The 18998-nt window shown below is 47.3% G+C and overlaps 1 protein-coding gene across 2 annotated transcripts in view; it reads right to left on the reverse strand.

Annotated features, from left to right (window-relative positions):
• Positions 1 to 18998, reverse strand: part of Bicral (BICRA like chromatin remodeling complex associated protein) — a 90140-nt gene that overhangs the window by 59087 nt on the left and 12055 nt on the right. For both annotated transcript variants that reach the window (XM_050122702.1, XM_050122703.1), the window contains one exon: positions 6280 to 6534. The gene's annotated coding sequence lies outside the window, so the exon portion shown is untranslated. The remainder of the gene's footprint in view (positions 1 to 6279; positions 6535 to 18998) is intronic.

An 18998-nucleotide genomic window follows, 5' to 3' on the forward strand; every position in this document is an offset into this window, starting at 1 on the left:
ATATATATATATATATATATAAAGATCCTCCTGCTTGTGCCTTGCAGAGTTGGGATCAGAGGGATGTGCCGCCATACCCAGCCACAGGAGCATCTATTAACAGGCGAGAAGCTGAAGTCTAACAAATCATGTTTCTGGCTCTCTCACGTTCTTCGTGAAACATTTAAGTTCTGGCTAGGAACAAAGTTGAGTTCCAGATTATTTAAGGAAGTAGGATTTTGGTGGACCTGAAATAAGTCACGTCGAGGCAACAGACTTCTGCGCTTCGGTTTCTGCTAATTCAGTGTTTATGTGTTTGCAGTCAGTGAGCCAAAGAAGCCACAAGAACAGGAAGTGTTCACTTTACAACTTTATTAAGAAACTGATAATTAAACAAATCAAGACTTTATTTATTTATTTATTTATTTTGGTTTTTTGAGACAGGGTTTCTCTGTGGTTTTGGAGCCTGTCCTGGAACTAGCTCTTATAGACCAGGCTGGCCTCGAACTCACAGAGATCCACCTGCCTCTGCCTCCCGAGTGCTGGGATTAAAGGCGAGCGCCACCACAGCCCGGCCCTTCTACTATTATTTTGTAGCCACTTCAAGGGACAGGAACCTGAAGAAAAATTAACAGCTGACTCAAGAGAAAGCAAAAAGTTAAGGGGTTTCACACATCTCCCTTGCTACCTTCAGATACTAATTTTTTTCCACCACACCACTCTTCCCCCTAGTGTGACTGCAGACTCATGGCTCCAGGCCTGTCACACAGCTGACTCTCCCAGCAACACAAAGCCTGAGATGACCAGCAGATTTCCTTCTGGAGCCAGTCACTCGTTTCCACTTTCTCACACAGAAACCCAAGAGGACACAACAGCCCTTGCTACCCAGGCAGCCTTTAAACTGCGCTCACGTTTCTGCCGCTCACTCTGCTGTCCGCCTCCCACGCCCACGAGCCAGCTCTTAGGTTGGGAATTCTTTGTTCTGCCCTTTTATCGGACTTGTTTGTTTTCTTTATTACTCTCCCCCTTTCTGGTAGATACTCTAAGCTTATGTGAAGAAGAACTTCTGGGTAGGCAGGACGGTTCAGGAGGACAAGTGCTTGCTGCCCGAGCCTGATGATGGGTTTGATCCCCAGGACCATGTTAAAGGTGGAGGCTGAACTGCCTCTGACCTCCACACCCCCCCCATGGTCCAAGTGTTCTCTCCTCTCACCACGTACACACAAGAATGTAACTCGACCTCCCACCATTTACCCCCGCACACTCTTCTTCCAGCCCTTCTTTCCCCAGGAGCTGCTGGACTTTCTCCCACTAAGGCTCCAACTAGTTTTTCTACCTGCGGACAGAATGGTCCAGCCCACGTGCCAGAGGCAAACCTGTCAAAGGCACTTGATAAGGCAGCTGTTCCCTCCTGAACAGGACAAACTACTGTCCTTGTCACCTGGTCCTATCTCTCTCCACCCCGTAAAATTTAGGTCTTAGAAAGTGCAGTGGCCACAGATGACCTTGGCTAGTCCCAGGACACACCCACCACCTATAAAAGCTAGTGACTTCCAACAGTTGATCTCCTCGACTCTCAACAGCTAGGAACACTACAGGTTCCACAGAATCCTCGCTACCACCCCGTCTAGTCCTCTTTAAGTGGCACAGTCAGTCACCCCAGAGTCAAGCCCCAAAATGAAGGCACTCCAGAGCCAGCCTGTGATGCAAGGCTTTCTAACTCTGCCTTGTGCACAGCAGACACTGGTGTCTATAAAGCCTCTTTGCACCAGGACACAGCAAGGAAGCTGAGGCAGGAGGATCACGTGATCACAGGAGTTTGAGACCATGTAAATATTACAACAATACTGTGAAACCTTGTCTCAAAACAAAAATAAACTGGGCATCTAAACCTTTAATCCCAACACTTGGGAGGCATCTGAGTTCAAGGCCAGCCTGATCAACAGAGTGAGTTCCAGGATTTCCAGGCTTTTACACAGAGGAACCTTGTCTCCAAAAACAAACAAACAAAAAAACAAAAGTCAAGGATTTGGTCTGTAGCACAGCAGTGGAATGCTCTCTAGCATTCATGAAGCCCTGAGTTCAAATCCCCATCCCACCCCACACACCCCTGCTGTAGTTAAAACAATAGCTTCTCACTGCCATTAGGACAAAACTCTGAAAATTTCCCATATGGCCTAATCGAGGCCCCAAAGCAGCTTTGCAACGTTCTCCTTTTCCTCACTGGACTCAGTGTAACACTCTGCCCTCCACATAGGCGGGGAATGTCAACCCAGCTAACAGGAGCTAATTCAGGGCTCATTCACGTCATCTCTACTGGAGAAAATGGTAGTCTCCAATTCCTCTGTCAGGGCTCACTGTCTCCTGCCGCTGGCTGTAGCCCACTAAGACTGCTCTAAAAGTAACTGCTCTTTCCCTAGGAGATAGTTGGTTTAGAGAAACCACTGTTTTAAAGCTTCACTGAATTTCTGCCGAAGACTAGAGTCACTCTGAAGCAAATCTGTTTACATACCTTTGGCTTTTTGTTTTTTTGAGGCAGGGTTTCTCTGTGCAACAGCTCTGGCTGTCCTGGAACTCAGAGATCCACCTGCCTCTGCTGGGATTAAAGGAGTGTGCCACCATGCCTGGCTTCTTCTGGCTTTTTGTTTAAGTCTTGCTGTTTTCTCAGTGGCATGGGTATCTTGCCTCTTTGGCCTGTCCTGACTTGAAGGGGGGCAAGTGCTGGCCTACTTGCCCCAACATTCTCTGGTTTCTCTCTGGATCTGTGACATTCTTATCTTTCCTCTGGAGTTGCCTTGAGCCCCCCAGGAACAAAGAGGACCCACTGACAACCATCTTTGTGGTTGGGCCCCCAACTGCCCGAAAAGCGGGGTAGGTCTGCCTAAAGCCAGTGACTGTAGTGGGAGGCAGCTACCTGAAGCAGAAGGAACTCCTCTCTTTAGAACCAGACAACAACCTGACCAGATCTCTGTAATTCTACCCCCACCTCTTGCTTTCCTGACCCAGTTCTTCCAGTTTAACCTCAAACCTGGCTGGCAGGGGTGGGTGGAGCTCAGTGTGTGGTATCAGCACCTGGAAAATGGAGTTCACGGTCACAAGGAACACATTTCCCTGCCACTGTCTCTTTCATTGGTGTCCAAGAGGCTAGCGTGTTGGGACTGTCGGGCTTCTGCCCTAAGAACTTAAGTAACAGGGCTGCTGAGAGGCTGAAGGAAAAGGGAATCTGTTGCTAAGCCTGACAACCTGAGCTCAATCCTCAGAACCCACATGGTGGAAGGAGGGGACTTCCTCTGCCCTCCATGCCTGCACTTCACATACATGATCCTACACACATACAAAAAAAAAAAAAAAAAAAAAAAACCCTCCGGCAACAAAACTCAGAAGCCAGCTCTACTTGTAAGATTTTAAAGTCTCAGGATATCTAAGCTTGCTTTCTGCAAGGACATGTTTTCAATGACTAATTAATTAATTAATTAAAATAAACGGCAGGAAGAGAAAAATAAGATAAGCAGTAACAAACTAAAATAATATGGACCTCAATTGTGATGTTGCAACACACCCCACCTCCCCCAATAAAACAAAGCAACACAGTGTACTCGTTACACGATGCTCCAAATCTGCACTGTGCTAGGCTCTCCGCAGGGCTCTGGACAATGCACCCTTATTCAGACTATTCCCTGGTGAGTACGCCCGAATTTCAGTCCTGGAGGTGGAAGTAGCACGTTCAAACTCAAGCTGCCTACCACATTACTTAAAGACACAGCAGGTCTGGGCAAACAACAGAGATGGCAAATCTGTAATTTAAAACGTCTCCCAGTTAATTTTCATAATAAAGATGCAGAAATCATAGGTGTGGAGGTTTTTGTGGAATGCAAATTTTGCTGCTTAAAATGGCACAACCTGGACAACTAGATTAGTAAAACAGTTCTTTGGGATGAAAGAACAAACAGGACGTATTTAAAGAACCGAACAGTCCCCGGACTAGCAGTGTTCACTATGTGGCAGGACTTGTGGCTTGGCCCTTACCATCCACCACCTACACTATTGTATTCGGAAAGACAAAGAAACCAAGGCCACTATGTTGCCTTTACCCATTAGAAAATTAACTATTTCCACCTCTGAGTACTCCTGACCTTTCCAGACTGCGCTCCTGTAACTATTTAAGAACGCCACACACCTCCCTGGTATATAAGGAAACAATCTTTGTCTTTTAGAATGTGAAAAAGTGCATTTGAAGCTTATTTGAATTTCTTCACGGCAGCGTAAAAGAGACTTATTTTTGGAGTACTATGAAGGCCCAAACCAGAAATTACTGGCAACCGTCACGTTCCCACAATCTGAACCAGGTATTCTCCGGACTGTTTTACAATACAACCAACTAAACATAAACGGATAAAACGAAGCGTCCAGGAGGAGCATGGAAGGCACACCGGCCCTGTTGTTGGCTTTATAAACTGGGACCCTAACCCCAATAATCCAGGGGACAGAGTAAGAGGTCGGCCGGGGCCTGGAAGACTAAACCGTCCAGCCCGAGGTCAAAGGAGAAAAACCCAGCAGGCTGCAGGGCGTCGGGGACGGAGCCCGTGCACCCCGGAAGCCGACCGCATCCCACTGTTTTCGGCCTGAGACAAAAGATGGAAAGCAAGGCGCCGCCGCCCCTTTGCGCCCAACCCAGCGAGCCAGCCTTTGGGTCTGGGGTCGCGATGGCCGCGCGGGCTCCATCCACAGCACCCTGCGGCCCGCGGGGGCTCCGGCTCCCGGCCTGCCTCCCTGCACACAGGGCGCCGCCCGCCGCGAGGGAAGATGGCGGCCGCCGAGCAACTGCGCCACCAGCCCTGGCCGCAGGCCAGGCCCAGCGCCATCTTAGCGCCCTCCGCCCGCCGCCCCCACCCTGAGAAGCCACTGTCGGGGCGACTCGGGAAGGGGGGGGGAGCGCGAAGCCCTCTCGGCTAAAAAAGTTAAAAATAAGACCAAAGACAAGAACAAAAAAAAATTAAGCAAAAAGCCACTCTCAAAAGCCACCGTCCGCCTCGGTCCTTCGTCTCCCGGCTCGCCGGCTGACACCGGCCTCAAGCGGCCCCGCACGGCCGAGCGAGCGCGGAGGGGAGGCTCGTCCAGGCTCGGGGCCGCGGGTCCCCGGCAATGCCTCGCCGGCCGCCGGCGACCGAGTGCGGGCTGGCGCCGCGGCCCAGGCCGGGGATGAGGCCCAGGAGGCCGAGCGGCCCGCGCTGTCCCGGGCCCGGCCTCGACCCCGGCCTCTCCCTCGCGCAGATGCCGTGGAAGGGAGGGAGCCACCCGGCTGAAAATGTAGCTCCTGGCCGTCCCCGGCGTCCCTGGCGCCTCCCTCCCCGCGCTTCGGCCGACGCCGGCCCCATTTTGCTGAGAAGCAAGAAAAGGCGATTCACACCCAAGAGCTTCCGAGGAAGGGAGTGGGAGAGAAGGGACCGCAGGGGTGTATGAAGAAGCGAGGGGAGGAGATTGGGAAAGCAGATTTTTCTTGCTCGGCCGCCGTCACGCCAGGCCCTCCCTCGCCCCCTGCTCGCGGCCCCGCCGAGCCCCGCTCCCTCCTCCGCGGCTCCCGGGCGGCTCCGGGGGGCGGAATACACACACTCGCACACACTCGGCGCACACAACTAATTTGAAAGCGGCTCAATCAATGAGTCATTAAAAGGCTTCCCTCCCCTCCCCACCGCCAACCGCCACGCCGCCACCTCCCCTCCTTTTTTATCCCACCCCCCCCTTCCTGAGCTCTCCCACTCCCCGCTCCAGAAATTTGCATCCGCGGATAGGAAAAAAAAAAGGAAGAAAAAGGAAGGGGGAAAAAAAAGGCAGGCGCCAGGCCCCCCACGCGGCCGCGGCGCCCCCCGGCCCGGCGCCGCCGCCCCCGGTCCACCCGCGCCCCCGCCCGAGACACTGAACTTGGTCTTCCCAGGGCCCCGGCGGCGCTGGGAGAGGCATCCACACTAGATTCCCCTTTTCTCCGTGTCCATTAAACATCCACCCACCACCACCATCACCCACCCACAAACCCACCCCCCCCCCAAAAAAAAAACACAGCCTTAGCCAATAGCTCTCTGGGCTGAAACCTAATATCCTGGTTTTGGCAACTCGGTGTTTAATTTGCTCCTCTTTCTTTTCTGTCTGGCTGGAGATCTATCTCCAGCTCCCCCCCCCCTTCTCCTTCTTCCCTCGCTTCTCCCCTCCCCGAAGGAAAAAAGAGGCAGAGGAAGGAGGTTGTGTTTTTTTTTTCTCCTTGAAATTTTTATCACAAAATTATAATACACTCAAAGGGAAACTCACCGTCATGAAAAAGCAGTGCCTTGTCAACGGGGTTTCTGCGCCATCGCACCAGGGGCGGCGGCGGCGGGCGCGGGGCGCGGGGCGCGGGCGCGGGAGCTCCAGGCCGAGCGGCGCCGGCCACACGCGCTCCGCTCTCTCTCTCGCTCACCCCCGCGCCGGGCGGCGGGCGCCCGCTCCCCGCGCCCGCCCGGCCTTCATGCTCTGCGCCCGGGCAAACGGCTCGCCTGCTCGTCTACCTCAAACTTCGGTTCTTGCCTAGTGAAGAAAAAAAAAAAAAGCGAAGATGAGGATTTCTTTAATTAAAAATTTTAATTTTTTTTCAAAAACAACAAAACCAAACCAAAAAACACAAGCTCCCAGCCTGGTGATTTCTGTTTCATTTTGATTTTTTGGGGGGTATTGAAATGTATTGGGGGTCTATTTAAGAAACATTTATTTATGTACCCGCCCTCCTCCCCCATCTACAAGATGTGAGCTGATTCTCCTCAGGGGCCCTGTACACACAAAACACACACACACACGTTTTAGCTTAACTTGGAGGGGAGGGTAAGGAAAAAATAAAAATTGGTTTAGAACTTCAGTTAGTGCCAGTCACAGTTTAAAAAAAAAATGCATATTTTTAAAAACTAAAGCCTCCCTTAGTTACTTGGCAGATAACTGGGTTAGCCTTAAGTTTCTCATGTACTACTAACTTTATAATACCCCTTTCCACTCTGCAATGCTGTGAAATCTTATCTGTGAAACCCTAAGATTAAAAGGAAAACAAAACTAGGGCCTATGGAGAGAAGCTGAGTGCCCCCTCCGCCCGCTTTATTTATGTGGCTGGCTTTTATCTCCATGTTTGGGAAGTCTGCATTAAGTAACTCCCATTCTTAAAAAGGAAGCTAAGAACCCTTTAGCACCCCTTGGCCCAACCATAATTACCACCTGTTTTAAATTTCAAATTGTTGAGACTTCTTAAACCACCTAGTAGTAAGAAAAGCATTTAAATAACCGTTCCATAAGAGTTCTTTGTAGCCCTAATTACCAATACCCACAAAATATAGCGGTGTGTGGGGGGGTGTCACTTGTTTTAAATATCAGAAATAGGTGAGATAGGAATTCTACGTGAATGTAATTCAAGCTTAAAGATACAGATTTAAGCCTACAAAGTCTTCTAAGGATATCTGAAGTTGGTGAGGTCTTGCTGATAAATACGTGAGTTCTAAATAAAATTATCCCCAGATTTAAATTCTTTAAAATATTGTCTGTTTTCTATATCCTTTAGTGCAAAACACAGTTAACCTTAATGGCAGAATTGGGGCCTGTGAATGGTAAAGCAAGAACATGTTCTACGAATGTGTGACCCTATGTTTGACCCTAACACACACACGCGCGCGCGCGCGCGCACACACACACACACACACACACCTTGCTTACTTATATAAGCATGTAATTAAACTACACTTCACAAAATAAATGTGTCAGCTGCCATATTCACCATCTTTTTCAAAAGCAAGTCACCCCATGTGTCAGCAATCGCCACTCGACCGCTCTATATAATGTGTCTTTGTATTGAGACCTGACTGGAAGACACACTCAGTAGTGTCACACAGTAGCTATCACTGGGCTGGGTTTTTCTTAGAAGCCTTTTATTTATTTATCTGCTTTATATTCAGCCAAGGCCCTCCTGGACCAGGAGTCCTTGCATAAATTAGCATATTTCTCTATACTTGCCGGTTGGGCCAACCAGTTTTCTAATTGGCTTGGGAAAATTTTAACATGTTTTAAAGTGCCTGTGGATTGGTGGGAATTTAATTAGAACACCCATTTGGAAGAGAAGCATTTCCGAAGACTCCATGGATGATGCACTGCCACCAGGGCATAGCCAGCCTTGCAGCTGGTGCTCACGGCGCCAATGAAACACTAATGGATTTCAGAAAGACAGCCCTCCTCATTGGCCAAAATCCCAAGGAAATCCGAAATCTCATTTTAGATCTGACCTACCATTGCCCTGATTTGATCATTACACAATGAGTGTATAATATATAAACATATTGCACCTCATAAATTATGCATTGATTATGTAGCCTTTGAGAACAAGATTAATTTTTAAAATAGTGACCTAGGGCACCGCAGTCTTTTAGTATAAGAACTATGCAGAGCGGCTAGGGGGCTCCAGGCACTGTGGCATTTAATCACGTGGTCTATCCCAAGACCTTCCCTGGAACCTAAGGAACGATGAACCTAAGGTTTAATGACCCTGATTTTGCAGACAGGCTCTCTGGCTTTCTAAGATTTGTCTGAAGGCACTAGTCTAATAAGGGCTGACGGAAGAAGCCCTGGCTGGCGGGTTCCAGAACTTACCCTCTGTCGGGCCTGACAAGTATCTTGGGAACCTGTAGTCTTGCTGTGGCAATGACATGCATGTCACAGTCCAGAGGAGAGGCACAGGCCGAGGGGCAACCCTTTAATTGGTCAAGACCTACCCAGAGACTGCCAGTTGTCAAATCTAATTTTAAATCTGGGGGAGGGGTTTGCAAAATACTGGGACAGCAGTGGGGTGAATGCCAAGCTCCAGACAACTGAAGAAACTGAGTGCGGAGAAACAGGGGCAGCTTTTCAAGCTCTTCCCCATAGGACTTTGAAAGCAACTTGAATAAGGGGCGTGCTTTTGCAAAAAACATTTAAAACTCAGTTGTAGGGTATGGAATCTGAATGAAGATTAGGAAGCCTTTTAAGAGGACTTCATTTTTTTTTTTTCAAAAAGAACCATTTTTTTTTTTAAAATGTTTTCTTTTATGCACATGGGTGTTTGCTTGCACGTTTGCCTGCACGCACGCCTGCACCGTGGGTGTGCCTCGAGCTCGAGGAAGCCACTGGATCCTGTGGAAATGGAATTACAGATGGCTGACTGTCTCCATAAGGGTGCTGGGAACCAAACCTGGCTCCTCTGCAAGGGTAGCAGGTGCTCCTAACCTCTGAGCAGAAACCCCAGGACCTTTTGATTTCTGGGGTGTGGGGTTAGAGAAAGGGTTTCTTGAGAACCTCTGCCTGTCCTAGAACTCGCTCTGTAGCTCAGGATGGCCTTGAACTCAGAGATTCACCCACCTCTGGGATTAAAGGGGTGTGCCACCACTGCCTGGTGCTAGAACATTCTTTATTCTTTTAAAATTTATTTTATTTCGTGTGCATTGGTGTGAAGCTGTCAGAGTCCCTGGAACTGGAGTTACAGACAGTTGTGTGCTGCCATGTGGGTGCTGGGACTTGAATCTGGGTGCTCTGGAAGAGCAGCCAGTGCTCTTAACCATTGAGCCATCTCTCCAGTCCCCCTGTAGAACATTCTTAAAATGGCTTAACTATATGTTAATGATCTTGACTGTACTATCAACAACTTAGTCGTGTACACTGATTCCCTTCTGTGTAAGTGACTATAAACAAGGGAAATTGGACAGGTGTGTGTGGGGGGGTCACATAATAGCTATAACAGCTAAGAGCAAAAGGTCGGAATATAGCTCAACCTAATATAAACCCTATCACTAGAAGAAAAAAACAGTGAACCATTGCCTAGCTGGCTTTTCTTAGAAGAGATACAGGCCAGAGAGATGGCTCAGTTGGTAGCTGGGCTATCCACCAGGTCTCAGGACCTAAGTTAGTTTCTGGGGCCCACATGATGGAAGGAAAAAACCAGAAATGCCTCTGACCCCATGACATGTTAACACACACACACACACACACACACACACACACACACACACATCAAATAAAGCATAGTTAAGAAAAGAAGATGCAAATGGTGGAGCTATGTAGCACTGTGCATGTGAGTATGATGGCCAGATGTGCCCACTGCAGGGTACAGGGGCACCACCAAGAAAGGCAGCGAGTGTGCAAGAACCATTCTAAATTCTCAGACTGGCAGATGGCTCCAGGGCAAAGGCTTCTGCCACCAAGCCTGATGACATGACTTCTCATGGTGAAGGAGAAAACTGACTCCCACAAATTGTCGTCTGGCCTTCACAAGTGTGCCCCAGCATGTGTGTGCCCAATATAAATACTTGCACACACACAAAAATAAATAAATGTAATTAAAGTAAAATTTTAGCTGGTCTGTGGTGGTGCATGCCTTTAATCCTAGCACTCTGGAGGCAGAAGCAGGTGGAGGATCTCTTGTGAGTTTGAGGCTAGCCTGGTCTACAAATTGAATTCCAGGACAGCCAGGACTATTGAAAAGGGAAATCCTGTCTTGAAAAAACAAAATAATAATAATAAAAAAAACTTTAATTTAACTTCTCAATATGTATCAATAAGGTTCATATCCTTATTCATAAATATTTGAGAGCTCTGTCATTAGTCAGTCCGAGTGGGCTCAGATCCACCTTTATGGCTCATAGGGGGAGGCACTTGGCGGATCATCCTCCCTTCAGAGCTCAACTCCCTCTTCTATAAAATGAGGCTAATAATAGCGTTCACCCCTGAGGGTTATTTTAGGGCGTGAGGAACTAGTGCATGAAGGATGTTTTAGCAGGGCACTAGGAACCAGATAAGCCTGTACAACTCTTCCTGTGTGAGCAGCCAGGGACAGTCTTCTATTGCCTATGGTGTGATTCGAGTCTACCTTATTTGTTTGAGACAGGATCTCATTATGTATCCCTGGCTGACCTGGAACTCTCTATGAAGACTAGGCTGGCCTCACAAGATCTGTCTGCCTCTGCCTCCTGAGTGCTAGGATTAAACATATGGGTCACTGTGCGGGCCACTGTTACTTTTTATACATGTGACTTTTGGGGGTGGTGCTGAAATAGGATCTATGTAGCCCTGGTTAGCATAGAACTCGCTATATAGACTAGGCGAACCAGGAACTCAGAGATCTGCCTCTCTGTGCCTCCAGAGTGCTGGCGCCACCTCATTCTACCTTTCCCCCCCCTTTTCCACATCTTGGTGCATATGTGTTTGTGGGTGTGTGCACAGGCACGTGACACGCGTTAGGCTTGGCAGCAAGTGCTTTATCTACCTGCTGAGCCGGCTCACTGACCCCTTGGCCAGCCTTTTAAATGTTTCTCAGTTTCCTGCCTGTAAAAAACGAGCTAAACAAAACATGTCTCTGAGGTTGCTATGTGAGTTAAAGGATATTTGTAATATAAAATCCTTGCTTCCGTGCGTGGTGAATAACAGGTACTCCACAATAGTCGCCATTTTTCTCGGGACTGCTAAAAGCAATGTGACTACGGAGAGATGGCTCGCAGTTAACCTTTGCAGTTCTGAGGGAGAACCAAGGAGTCTGATCCCTAGAACCCGACGGGTGGCTCCAACTCCAGCCCGGGGAGATCTGATGGTCTTTTCTGGCCTCCACAGGCATCCACACAGAAGTGTACATACAAAAATCACAAATGCACATAAAAATAAAATAAGTCTTTTTTTTTTTTTAAAAAAAAAAAGAAGTTACACAGAGAAACCCTGTGCCAAAAAACAAACAAACAAACAAAGAGGCTGGGCATGGTGGTCCACATCTTTAATCCTCACACTCAAGCACTAAGGAGGCAGAGGCAGGAAGATCTCTTTGAATTCACAGCCAGCCTGGTCTACAGGGAGTTCCAAGCCAGCCAGAGGACTACACAGTAACTTAGACCCAAGTGTGAGGGTACACACTGGTTATTCCATTGTTCAGGAGGCTGAGGCAGGAGATTTACAAGTTGGTGGCTAGCCAGAGTAATAATATAATGAGACCTCATTTCAAAAAACAAATAAAGGAAAAGCAAAAAACCCAGGATAGCCAAAACAATCCTGTACAATAAAAGAACTTCTGGAAGCATCACAATCCCTGACTTCAAACTCTACTACAGAGCTACAGTACTGAAAACAGCATGGTACTGGTACAAGAACAGACAGGAGAACCAAATGGAACTGAATAGAGACCCGGATATCAATCCAAACATCTTCGAACACCTGATCTTTGATAAAGAAGCAAAAAATATCAAATAGAAAAAAGAAAGCATATTTAACAAGTGGTGCTGGCATATCAACATGTAGAAAATGAAAATAGATCCATATCTATCACCTTGCACAAAACTCAAGTCCAAATAGATCAAAGACCTCAACATAAAGCTAGCCACACTGAACCTTATAGAAGAGAAAGTGGGAAGTATACTTGAACGCATTGGCACAGGGAACCACTTCCTAAATATAACCCCAGCAGCACAGACACTGAGAGAAACAATAAATGGGACCTCCTAAAACTGAAAAGCTTCTGTAAAGCAAAGGACACAGTCAACAAGACAAAACAACAGCCTACAGAATAGGAAAAGATCTTCACTAACTCCACATCACAGAGGACTCAAGATCATATACAAAGAACTCAAGAAATTGGACACCAGGGGCTGGAGAGATGGCTCAGTGGTTAAGGGTATTGCCTGCTCTTCCAAAGGTCCTGAGTTCAATTCCCAGCAACCACATGGTGGCTCACAACCATCTGTAATGGGGTCTGGTGCCCTCTTCTGGCCTTCAGGCATACACACAGACAGAATATTGTATACATAATAAATAAATATATATTTAAAAAAAAAGAAATTGGACACCAAAAGATCACATAATCCAATAAAAAAATGGAGTACAGACCTAAACAGAGAACTCTCAACAGAGAAATCTAAAATGGCTGAAAGACACTTAAGGAAATGTTCAACATCCTTAGTCATCAGAGAAATGCAAATCAAAACAACTCTGAGATTCCATCTTACACCTGTAAGAATGGCCAAGATCAAAAACACTGAAGACAACTTATGCTGGAGAGGATGTGGGGTAAAGGAAACTCTTCTGCATTGCTGGTGGGAATGCAAGCTGGTACAACCCCTTTGGATGTCAGTGTGGCGATTTCTCAGAAAATTAGGAAATAACCTTCCTCAAGACCCAGCAATACCACTTTTGGGTATATATCCAAAGGATGCTCAATCGTGCCACAAGGACATGTGCTCAACTATGTTCATAGCAGCTTTGTTTGTCATAGCCAGAACCTGGAAACAACCTAAATGCCCCTTGATCAAAGAATGGATAAGAAAAATGTAGTACATTTACACAATGGAGTACTACACAGCAGAAAAAATAACGACAGCTTGAATTTTGCAGGAAAATGGATAGAGCTAGAAAACATTATTTTAAGTGAGGTAACCCAGACACAGAAAGACAATTATCACATGTACTCACTCATAGGTGGTTTTTAAACATAGAGCAAGGGGGCTGGAGAGATGGCTCAGAGGTTAAGAGCATTGCCTGCTCTTCCAAAGGTCCTGAGTTCAATTCCCAGCAACCACATGGTGGCTCACAACCATCTGTAATGGGGTCTGGTGCCCTCTTCTGGCCTTCAGGCATACACACAGACAGAATATTGTATACATAATAAATAAATATTAAAAAAAATAAACATAGAGCAAAAAAAGCTAGCCTACAAACCACAATCCTAGAGAATTTAGACAACAATGAGAACACTAAGAGAGAGAGACATAGATCTAATCTACATGGGAAGTCGAAACTATAAAAAGACAAGATCTCCTGAGTAAAGTGGGAGCATGGGGACCTTGGGGGAGGGTTGAAGGAGGGAGAGGAGAGGCAGGGAGGGGAGCAGAGAAAAATGTAGAGCTCGATAAATATCAATTAAAAAAAAAACAAGTAAGATGGGCAGAGGTGGCGCATGCCTTTAATCCCAGTACTTGGGAGGCAGAGACAGGCAGATCTCTGTGAGTTTGAGTCCAGCCTGGTCTACAGAGCAATTTCCAGGACAGCCAGGGTTACACAGAGAAAGCCTGTCTTGTAAAACCAATGATAGATAGATAGATAGATAGATAGATAGATAGATAGATAGATAGATAGATAGATAGAGTGACTGAATAATCAAATGAGTAAAAAAGAAAAATACACAGTGAAAGGCCTGTGGTGTGGAAAATTGACAGAGCACCTACTTAGCACGCTGGAGGTCCTAGATCCCAGCACCCCCCAAAAAGTAATAAATAAGCAACTTACTGGGACACTGGCAGCGCTTCTACCGTCTTGCCTACGTTAGTACTCTGTGAAGTGAACAGCTATGAACACTTTAAAGCACCTTCTAGATGCTCGGGCTATTTAAGTCACGCCATAGTTTTCAAGCTGGTCGTTTTCCTTGACAGACTTTTCAAAAACAGTCTAAACTCCTAGAAGCTTCTAGTCCAAGACCAGGAATAACAGAACCCAGACGAGCTGACGAGCACTCCCACTGTCTCCCGTCTCACACTCCCAGCCTGTTTCCCCACAGAGAAAACGAGGGGGAGGAGGCACTGGGGTAGGGGCTATCACATGCTGCTGGAAGACAGACGCCTCCCAGTGCTCAGGCCCCACGTGCCCTACCTCTCTTAAGCACAGTCTTCAACTCCAGGCACCCAAGAGGATGGGGATGGCAGAAGGAGGATAAGGCCAGACAGTATACAATACTGCTCTGAAGGGAAAATGTCAGCAGCCAGCAGCAGCCAGGCCTGGTGGCAGGTGAGCCCTGCACTTGGGGGATTTGGAGCTAGAGGCAGAATGCCATACAGTAGGGTTGCTACGCAGTGAGTTCGAGGACAGCCTGGGTTACACAGGACTTAGTTGTGAAGAAGAGAAAAAAGGAGGGTGTCCACGTCAAGGAGCTGGCCCAGTCATCGTGCCCTTGTGAAAATGAGACTAGTAAGCCTGGCAAGCTGAAGTGTGGGAGCGCATGCCTGAGATGCCAGTGGCAGAGGCAGGAAGGCTGTTACATGTTCGAGAAAAGCCAGGGCGCCATCTCAAAACCCTATCTCAAAAACTAAAACAAGGGGCTGGAGAGGTGGCTCAGAGATTAAGAGCACTGGAGATTTACAAGTTGGTGTAAATCTTGGCTGTAAACCAAATTTATAAGTTGTTCCTCTGCTCTTCCAGAGGACCTGGGTTCCTTCTTCAGAACCCACATGGCAGCTCACACCTGTATTTAACTCTAGTTCCAGGGGATCTAACATCCTCTTCTGCCTCCTCAGGCACCAGACACACACCTGGTAACGACACATATGCCAGCAAAACTTAAAAATTAAAAAGCAAATGAAAACAAAAAAGACCTAAGACAGCCGGGCACAGTAGTTCCCACCTTTCGTCTCAGCACTTGGAGTCTAAGGCAGGAGGAGCTCTGAGAGCTCTGGGCCAGTCTGGTCTACATAGCAAGTCCAAGACAAAACAAGGGCTGGAGAGATGGCTCAGTGGTTAAGAGCACTGACTGCTCTTCCAGAGGACCCAGGTTCAGTTCCCAGCACCCACATGGCAGCTCACAACTGTCTGAAGATCCAGTTTCAGGGGATCTGACACCTTCATACCAGTGCACATAAAATAAAGTAAATAAACAATAAGAAATATTTGGAGGTTGGAGAGATGGCTCAGCAGTTAATAGCATTCCCTGCGCTTCCAAGGGCCTGAGTTCAATTCCCAGCAACCACATGGTGGCTCACAACCATCTGTAATGGGGTCTGGTGCCTTCTTCTGGCCTGCAGGCATACATGCAGACAGAATATTGTATACATAATAAATAATAAATATTTAAAAGACAACAAATATGAAAACACAACAGCACAGAACTGAGACGGCTGAAAGGAGACTATCAGTCTGATAGAAACGGGAAAGAGGACAAGAGTGAAGAGCCTGGGAGACACGCAACAGTCACGAGAAAACTGAGGCAGCTGCATACACAAGCGCAAGGACCCGCATTCGGTCCCCAGGAGCTGCGTTAAGAAGACAGGTGTTAAATGGCGCACACCTTTAAACCCAGCACCCGGGAGGCAGAGGCCAGCCTGGTCTACAAAGTGAGTTCAGGGACAGCTAGGACTGCTACACAGAGAAATCCTGTCTCAAAAAAACCAAAGCCAAAAAACAAAACAAAACAAACACCCAAGTGTTGGTGGCATGAGCTTGTAACTTAGCACTAGGCCTAAAGCAGGATTAGGAGACCAGCTAGGCTAGCCTATTTGGTAAGTTCCAGCACAGTGAGAAAGACCCTGTCTCGGGCTGGAGAGATGGCTCAGAGGTTAAGAGCACTGGCTGCTCTTCCAGAGGTCCTGAGTTCAATTCCCAGCAACCACATGGTGGCTCACGACCATCTGTAATGAGATCTGGCGCCCTCCTCTGGTGTGCGGGCATATATCGAGGCAGAATGTTGTATGCATAATAAATAAATCTTTAAAAAAAAAAAAAAAAAGACCCTGTCTCCAAAAGCAAGCATGGCAGCATCTGACAAATTGACAAACAAGGTTGTTTTCTGACCTCCATGGGTATGTGCACACGTGTGTGCACACACATGTACACATGGACACACACATACATGCACATAAAATAAAAAGAGAGAAACCAAGAAGAGGCACTGCCTGTCTAACATCCATGACCATTAAAGGCCACATGGTAAAAAGGCCCATCATTATTGGAACAGAATAGTTAACCAGGCATCGCTGGACGACCTTGCGAGCAAAGGTACAACTACCCTCCACACCTCGCAAGGCTTGCACTTACTCATTATGAATCTCACCAATCAGATACCAGCTGGGTGTGTGTGTCAGCTCCTTGTGAGCTGAGTTAACGTGAGTCATATCTAACACAACCAGGAGGCTGCTCAGAAGTCGACAGGGCAAAGGGCACGGGTGTTCACATGGGCCTGGCATACAAGCTGATGGGATAATCCTACCCACCACAAGCAGGAAGTGCCAGGACTCAAGGAGCCATCGCTTCCGAGTTTGAGTTTGTTCCTTCTCTCCGGTCTTCACATTTGCAGTTCAAACCTTCCACCTTGACCCATTCTTTCCTCCAAAGGATGAGCCCACCCCAGGCCGCCCCCAAAACCAGCCCCTCCTCTCCACAGACATTCAGACCTCCGCCTCTTGCTCTGTATCCCACCAGTCTTGTATATAAATGTCCCACTTCCACCAGCCCCTCACTAGCCAGAGTTGCTAAAAACACAACTCCCTCGCTGGGGTGCAGCTCAGTGCAGGCTCCTGCTGGGCCTGACTCCAGCCCCTAGCAGGCCATAATGATGATACAGGTGCCTAAACCCAAGGCCAGTTTAGGCTTCTGTCTGTAAGCTCATCTTCAGTATAGAAAGTCTTAGGTCAGCCTGGGCTACATGTCTCAAAACAAACAAACAAACAAACAACAAATGGAGAATGGGGCAGGGGAATAACCGGACCTTCAGTGTCATCAATGGCCAGAGCAAGTTTCAGGGGAACAGAACGGGAGGTCACTTCTACACAGCCTGTCTGTCAGGTGTCTGTGAAAGGGTTTCAAAGTCACTGATGGAGGTCACTCTCATTTGGAAAACGCTGCTTCAAGTCAGCAACTGAGGAGGCTGGAGAGATGGCTCAGCGGTTAAGAACACTGACTGCTCTTCCAGAGGACCCGGGTTCAATTCCCAGTATCCACACGGCAGCTCACAACTATCTGTAACTCCAGAATCCAACACCCTCACATAGACATACATACAGGCAAAACAACAATAAAATAAAAATAAATAAATTAGAAGAAATCAGTAACTTGTAGTGATATTTTATTTGTGTTTTTAATAAATAAAGCTTGCCTGGAGATGAGAGTGCAGAGCTGGGCCACCAGAGGCCAGGGACTGGTGGCTCACGGGTCTTAATCCCAGGACTCTAGCCACCCTGGGCTACAGGAGATTGAATCTGTTTAAAAGAGAAACAGAGTACCTGCAAAGGTGACTTTAATCTCGGCACCAGGGAGGTGGAGACAGGAGTGCCCTGGCTGGGTGGAGAGAGGAATAAAAGGCAGGAGGAGACAGAACTCAGTACAGTCTGCAGTCACCCTGAGGGCAGGATCGCCCTTTAGTTTGTCTGAGCCTTGATAGGGTCAAGAACTCTCTAGTGGCTTGGCTGCTTTGCTTTTCTGATCTTCAGCCTGAACCCCAATATCTGTCTCTGGGTTTTTATTATTTGTGCTACAGTAACTGAGGGTCGGTGTGGCAGACACAGTAATTCCAGTACTTGGGAAGTAGAGGAAGGAGTTGAAGGTTAGCCTCAGATACTTAGTGAGGTCTGGGCCAGCCTGAGCTACAGGAGAGTCTATCTCAAATAAACAAACAAAAAATACAATGACAAATATTAATAATGACTTTTCTGTATCCACCTGACATTTACATATACTCTACAGCCTATGGCAACAATCTGTTACACCTGCCCCCTAATGCAACTGCACAGCCTCCGGTCCTTACACAGCGGTTAACAGCTGCAGAAGTGAGACTACTGGAAAAGGGATACTTTGTTTCTGCTTGTATGAAGTGTGAGTGTGTGTGTGCATATTTTTTTCCTGGTTACAGCATATTGACAACTCTCCAGTTATCTGAGTGTTATATTAGATTAAACCCTGAGGTTAGCAGCAATTTTTTAAAGATTATTTTTATGTGTGGTATGGATATTTCCCTGCATGTGTGTCTGTGCGTTGTGTGCATGCCTGGTTCCTGTGGCGGCCAAGAGAGGAAGTTAGATGTACTAGGACTGGAGTTGCAGGTGGTTATGAGCGGCTATGTAGTGCTAGGGACTGAAGCTGGATCCTTTGGAGGAGCAGCCAGGACTTTCCACCCCTGGGCCATCTCTCCAGCTCCTTAACAGTAAGGTTTTTAAAAATTAAAAAAAAAAATAATAAAGACGAAAAGAAGGACTCTAACTCAGCATAATTTCACCATGGCATAAATTCTTCTCCCCTTAAAAGTAAAAACCACACACAAA

This window comes from Alexandromys fortis, unplaced genomic scaffold (genome assembly GCF_014885135.2).
Source record: "Alexandromys fortis isolate MF-2015 unplaced genomic scaffold, M_Fortis_MF-2015_v1.1 scaffold_212, whole genome shotgun sequence".
NCBI classification, from domain to species: domain Eukaryota; kingdom Metazoa; phylum Chordata; class Mammalia; order Rodentia; family Cricetidae; genus Alexandromys; species Alexandromys fortis.